Raw genomic sequence first — 7,271 nt, forward strand, 5'->3', positions numbered from 1 at the left:
CTCAATATCTAAGGACATTATTTGTTAGAGATCCTCAATATCTAAAATTCCTCCAAACTTACATCGTTACTTTACATTCATCTTAATGATACAGAAACAAGTCAGAAAATATCCAGTGGCCATTACATTGTTCTATGCAGCTCTAATCTGAAGTGTGTGTGTGTGTGTGTGTGTGTGTGTGTGTGTGTGTTCAGTAATTTTCCAAGCAGTGTCCCAATAGTGTAAATAATTTAGTAATTGTTAGCAGGCATTTTGCCACTTATTTCAAGCGGTCATAAAACAAAGAAAGAGATTTCATATCATAAGAAACACGCTTCCTTGTCACTAGATATAGAACTAAACCATTAAATTGAGGTGAAATATAGAAACAACTTTAATCTCCTTGATAAAAAAAAATCCAACTAAAACTAAAATATCCAACAGGCTTCCTGAAATTGACTAAAGAAACACCCACAGTGAATTTCTAGAATGACAGCACTTTTCTTGAATTTATAATTTGTATTGACCATTCAAATGCCTGAGGTTAATTTATGGTCTATTTGTGTTTGATTAGATGTGAGGTATATCTCCTGAGCCCTTAGATATTTGATATTGTCTTTCTGTTGTCAAAAAACAAAAGGAAATGAAGAACCTATAAAATAGTAAACATGTGGACAAATATAAAAGATAATTTAAAAGAACAGTTATATTTTCAGCCCTCTGCTAGTAAATTTCACTCCCTGTAATGTTATAAAGGTCCAAGCATAACTTAAGGTTTCCCTGTCTCCATCTTAATGTAGGGGGTTGGTAAAAATACATTTATCTAGAGATGACTGTTTCATCTGAGATGACGTACTGTGGTATAGCAACGAGGTCTCTCTGAATTGCCTGAACAATGAGCCCGCTGATACCATCTCTCCCCTCCGCTAGCCAAAGAAACTATACCTAACTCCAATGACCACATTACCGGTGTCTTTCTCCTCTCTGGAGAAGGGATTTCAACTTTCTATAGAATCCCCCCCTCTAAAGAATCTCAGTATTGGGCTACAAATTTTCCCACACAATTTATGCAAACAGTTGGCTTCTAAATCCAGACTTCCTGGTGACTCAGTAGGCTGTATGCCCATTGGCAATATGGCTCTCACAATTGCCCTATAACAGTGATGGCAAACCTATGACACGCGTGTCAGAGGTGACACGCGAACTCATTTTTTTGGTTGATTTTTCTTTGTTAAATGGCATTTAAATATATAAAATAAATATCAAAAATATAAGTCTTTGTTTTACTATGGTTGCAAATATCAAAAAATTTCTATATGTGACACGGCACCAGAGTTAAGTTAGGGTTTTTCAAAATGCTGACACGCCGAGCTCAAAAGGTTCACCCATCACTGCGCCTATAAGAAGACACAGTGATTTCTACCTTGGACCACAGGGAAAGCGGCAGCTGAAGGAAAGGGCTGTGTCAGGATGCTGCCTTCTTCCCTTTCTTCTCCCTCTTTTTTCTAAACACTTCCATGCCTTGTAGTTCTTTTGCTTTCTCTTCTTTTTCTCTCTACTACCCTCCATCTCCCGCCTCATCCTCCTCCTCCCGGGGTATCTTTCCATATCAGCCTACACAGAGGGCACAGCTGACTCCTCCCCGGACACCGACACCACCATCAAGCAAGGCCCTGATGGACCCTTTGATGCAGCCCTTCAACTCGCTGACGCTTTGGGAAGCCCGTCGCCAATGACGCCACCCACTAGCCGGATCAACAAGGACAACCAAACCAGCGATTTGAGGACAGCTGAAATCCCTTGACTGAAGAGGCCAGCAACCTTCTACAGGAATAAGGCTCCTTGTGCACTCCATCCACTATGTTTATAGCTATGCTCGCTATCATTGCTTGTCAGTCTTCTTCCGAGTCTTAAACAACCCAATCTGAGAGGTGGCCGCTGATTTACATGCGCTATCATTTAAAAAAATAAAAAAGGGGGAATTTGCTGGAAGCCTGTCCATCCTTGCTGCTTGACACAGTCGCTGCAGGAAAGAAACATCTGCACAGCATATGTTTCAAGGGACCTGGCATATATGGCATACTGTTCTTAATATGTTTGCTCCCCTTCTTGGCGCTATGTGTTTTAACCAAGGTCACCTCTCCAAGAAAGGTTGTTTCCCCAGGTAGGGATTTTCCCCTGAAGTTAGGGAGGGAATAAAACCCCTTCACTAAGTGCCAGGCAGGTAGTTAATCACTTTAACTACAAACAATCACGCTTAAGCTACATAATCTTTACTCCCTGGAATGGAGATAAGAAACACCCTAACCTTTGGAATAGAAATTGATAGGATTAAAATCAACTGGTATAAATACAGATGGAGACTATAGACACAGACCTGGCTGGAAATCCTGGTTGGAACCTGGCTAGGCTGCTGATCAACTGAACACTGCCTCTGTGTCATTCCTTCTTCGCCGACTCCGTCCACACCTTTGCGAACCCCTGGACCTGCTGGGGCTGGACCCCAACAATTGGCACCTGCTCCTGTGGGGCGCATGCGCAGAGGCCAGCCCCTAGCTATTTTCCTCCGTGGTGAGCGGAAGGGCTTGGGAGCACCAGTTCCACCTGTGTGTTCGAGTGGACAAAATGGCGAAGATTGCCAAGACTCACGAAGATATCGAAGCACAGATTCGAGAAATTCAAGGCAAGAAGGCAGCTCTTGATGGAGCTCAAGGAGTGGGCCTTGATTCTACAGGTTATTATGACCAGGAAATATATGGTGGAAGTGACAGCAGATTTGCTGGGTATGTGACATCAATTGCTACAACTGAACTTGAAGATGATGACGATGACTACTCATCATCTACAAGTTTGCTTGGTCAGAAGAAGCCAAGATATCATGCCCCTGTGGCATTGCTTAATGATATACCACAGTCAACGGAACAGTATGATCCATTTGCTGAGCACCGACCTCCAAAGATTGCTGACCGGGAAGATGAATACAAAAAACACAGGCGGACCATGATAATTTCCCCAGAGCGTCTTGATCCTTTTGCAGATGGAGGAAAGACCCCTGATCCTAAAATGAATGCTAGAACTTACATGGATGTAATGCGAGAGCAGCATTTGACTAAAGAAGAGAGAGAAATTAGGCAACAACTAGCAGAAAAAGCTAAAGCTGGAGAACTGAAAGTCGTCAATGGAGCAGCAGCGTCCCAGCCTCCCTCAAAACGAAAACGCCGTTGGGATCAAACAGCTGATCCGACTCCTGGTGCCACTCCCAGAAAGCTGCCACGTTGGGATCAAGCAGAGACCCCTGGACATACCCCTTCCTTAAGATGGGATGAGACACCAGGCCGTGCAAAGGGAAGTGAGACTCCTGGAGCAACTCCAGGCTCAAAAATATGGGATCCTACACCAAGTCACACACCAGCGGGAGCTGCTACTCCTGGACACGGTGATACACCAGGCCATGCAACACCAGGCCATGGAGGCGCAACTTCCAGTGCTCGTAAAAACCGATGGGATGAGACCCCCAAGACAGAAAGAGATACTCCTGGGCATGGAAGTGGATGGGCTGAGACGCCTCGAACAGATCGAGGTGGAGATTCAATTGGTGAAACACCCACTCCTGGAGCCAGTAAAAGGAAATCACGTTGGGATGAAACACCAGCTAGTCAGATGGGTGGAAGCACTCCTGTTCTGACCCCTGGGAAAACACCAATTGGCACACCAGCCATGAACATAGCTACCCCTACTCCAGGTCACATAATGAGTATGACTCCTGAACAGCTTCAGGCTTGGCGTTGGGAGAGAGAAATTGATGAGAGAAATCGCCCACTTTCTGATGAAGAATTAGATGCTATGTTTCCAGAAGGATATAAGGTACTTCCTCCTCCAGCTGGTTATGTTCCTATTCGAACTCCAGCTCGAAAGCTCACAGTCACTCCAACACCTTTGGGTGGTATGACTGGTTTCCACATGCAAACTGAAGACAGAACTATGAAAAGTGTCAACGACCAACCATCTGGAAATCTTCCCTTTTTAAAACCTGATGATATTCAGTTCTTTGATAAACTTTTGGTGGATGTTGATGAATCAACACTTAGTCCAGAAGAGCAAAAAGAGAGAAAAATAATGAAATTGCTTTTAAAAATTAAGAATGGTACACCTCCAATGAGAAAGGCTGCATTGGGTCAGATTACTGATAAAGCTCGTGAATTTGGAGCTGGTCCTTTGTTTAATCAGATCCTTCCTCTACTGATGTCTCCTACACTTGAGGATCAAGAACGTCATTTGCTTGTCAAAGTTATTGATAGAATATTATACAAACTTGATGACTTAGTTCGACCATATGTGCATAAGATCCTTGTGGTCATTGAACCATTGCTGATTGATGAAGATTACTATGCTAGAGTGGAAGGCCGAGAGATTATTTCTAATTTGGCAAAGGCTGCTGGTCTGGCTACTATGATCTCTACCATGAGACCTGATATAGATAATATGGATGAATATGTTCGTAACACAACAGCTAGAGCTTTTGCTGTTGTAGCTTCTGCCCTGGGCATTCCTTCACTATTGCCCTTCTTAAAAGCTGTGTGCAAAAGCAAAAAGTCCTGGCAAGCGAGACACACTGGTATTAAGATTGTACAGCAGATAGCTATTCTCATGGGCTGTGCCATCTTGCCACATCTGAGAAGTTTAGTTGAAATCATTGAACACGGTCTTGTGGATGAGCAGCAGAAAGTTCGGACCATTAGTGCGTTGGCCATCGCTGCCTTGGCTGAAGCAGCAACTCCTTATGGTATCGAATCTTTTGATTCTGTGTTGAAGCCTCTATGGAAGGGTATCCGCCAACACAGAGGAAAGGGTCTGGCTGCCTTCTTAAAGGCTATTGGGTATTTTATTCCTCTCATGGATTCAGAATATGCCAACTACTATACGAGAGAAGTGATGTTAATCCTTATTCGAGAATTCCAATCTCCTGATGAAGAAATGAAGAAAATTGTGCTGAAGGTGGTAAAGTAGTGCTGTGGAACAGATGGTGTAGAAGCAAACTACATTAAAACAGAGATTCTTCCTCCCTTTTTTAAACATTTCTGGCAACACAGAATGGCTTTAGATAGAAGAAATTATCGACAGTTAGTTGATACTACTGTGGAGTTGGCTAACAAAGTAGGAGCAGCAGAAATTATATCCAGGATCGTGGATGATCTGAAAGATGAAGCTGAACAGTACAGAAAAATGGTGATGGAAACAATTGAGAAGATTATGGGCAACTTGGGAGCAGCAGATATTGATCACAAACTTGGAGAACAACTGATTGATGGCATTCTTTATGCTTTTCAAGAACAGACTACAGAGGACTCAGTAATGTTGAACGGATTTGGCACAGTGGTCAATGCACTTGGCAAACGGGTGAAACCTTACTTGCCTCAGATCTGTGGTACAGTTTTGTGGCGTTTAAATAACAAGTCCGCAAAAGTTAGGCAACAGGCAGCTGACTTGATCTCTCGAACTTCTGTTGTTATGAAGACTTGCCAAGAGGAAAAATTGATGGGGCACTTGGGTGTTGTTTTGTATGAGTATTTGGGTGAAGAGTACCCTGAAGTACTGGGCAGCATTCTTGGAGCACTGAAGGCCATTGTGAATGTAATAGGTATGCATAAGATGACTCCACCAATTAAAGATCTGCTGCCGAGACTCACTCCCATCTTAAAGAACAGGCATGAAAAAGTACAAGAGAATTGTATTGATCTTGTTGGGCGTATTGCTGACAGGGGAGCTGAATATGTGTCAGCAAGGGAGTGGATGAGGATTTGCTTTGAGCTTTTGGAGCTCTTAAAAGCTCACAAGAAAGCTATTCGTAGAGCCACAGTCAACACATTTGGTTATATTGCAAAGGCCATCGGCCCTCATGATGTGTTGGCTACACTTTTAAACAACCTCAAAGTCCAGGAAAGGCAGAACAGAGTGTGTACCACTGTAGCAATAGCTATTGTCGCTGAAACGTGTTCACCCTTCACAGCGCTCCCTGCCTTAATGAACGAATACAGAGTTCCTGAACTCAATGTTCAAAACGGAGTGTTAAAGTCCCTTTCCTTCTTGTTCGAATATATCGGTGAAATGGGCAAGGACTACATTTGTGCTGTCACACCATTACTGGAAGATGCTTTAATGGATAGGGACCTTGTACACAGACAGACGGCTAGTGCGGTGGTGCAACACATGTCACTGGGGGTTTATGGATTTGGTTGTGAAGATTCGCTGAATCACTTGTTGAACTATGTATGGCCCAATGTGTTTGAGACATCTCCCCATGTAATTCAGGCAGTGATGGGAGCCCTGGAGGCCTTGAGAGTTGCTATTGGACCATGTAGAATGTTGCAGTATTGTTTACAGGGTTTGTTTCACCCAGCCCGGAAGGTCAGAGATGTGTATTGGAAAATTTACAACTCCATCTACATTGGTTCACAGGATGCTCTCATAGCACATTACCCAAGAATCTATAATGATGATAAGAACACCTATATTCGTTATGAACTTGACTATATCTTATAATTTTGTTGTTTATTTTGTGTTTAATGCACAGCTACTTCACACCTTAAACTTGCTTTGACTTGGTGATGTACACTTTTAAACATTGCAGAGGAGCATAAAACTGGTCATAGAGGAAGAGCTAGAAATCCAGTAGCATGATCTTTAAATAACCTGTCTTTGTTGTTGATGTTAAACAGTAAATGCCAGTAGTGACCAAGAACACAGGGACTACACACACTATACTGGAGGGATTTCATTTTTAATTCATCTTTATGAAGATTTAGAATTCATTCCTTATGTTTAAAGGGAATGTTTGAGAAATAAAACATTCGTGTACAAAAAAAAAAAGAAGACACAGTGACAGGAAAATGGAGACCCTCCATGCTAATGCAAATCTTCTCTGTTTCTATTAGATTTCTAGGCCCTGGCATTATCTCCAAGGGATGAGGAAAACACAGATGCCACATGCACTCTTACTAGTCCTTGATTTGTAGGCCTCCCCCAGTAAAGCCTATTATCTTAACTCAGACTGTGTGACACTGTGAAAGTCATTCCAAACAAGCCCTGATATATGACAAGTGGTAGAGACTATCATCCGAGTCAACTTGCACCATATGTACTATGTCTCCTATACTCAAGATGATCTAGAGCAGGGGTGGGCAACCCCTGGCACGCGTGCCAAACATGGCACGCCAGTAACTTTTGCTGGCACGCGAAACCCTCTCTTATAATCTTCCATTTACAATTTCTTTCTTAATATCGACTTTTTTATT

At 42.7% G+C, this 7,271-nt stretch overlaps 1 pseudogene; it reads left to right on the forward strand.

The window, feature by feature from the left end:
* The first annotated feature begins 2,568 nt into the window (after positions 1–2,568).
* On the forward strand, positions 2,569–6,838 carry LOC102430134 (annotated as a pseudogene).
* The last annotated feature ends 433 nt before the right edge of the window (positions 6,839–7,271 follow it).

Source organism: Myotis lucifugus, unplaced genomic scaffold (genome assembly GCF_000147115.1).
Source record: "Myotis lucifugus unplaced genomic scaffold, Myoluc2.0 scaffold_193, whole genome shotgun sequence".
Lineage (NCBI taxonomy): Eukaryota > Metazoa > Chordata > Mammalia > Chiroptera > Vespertilionidae > Myotis > Myotis lucifugus.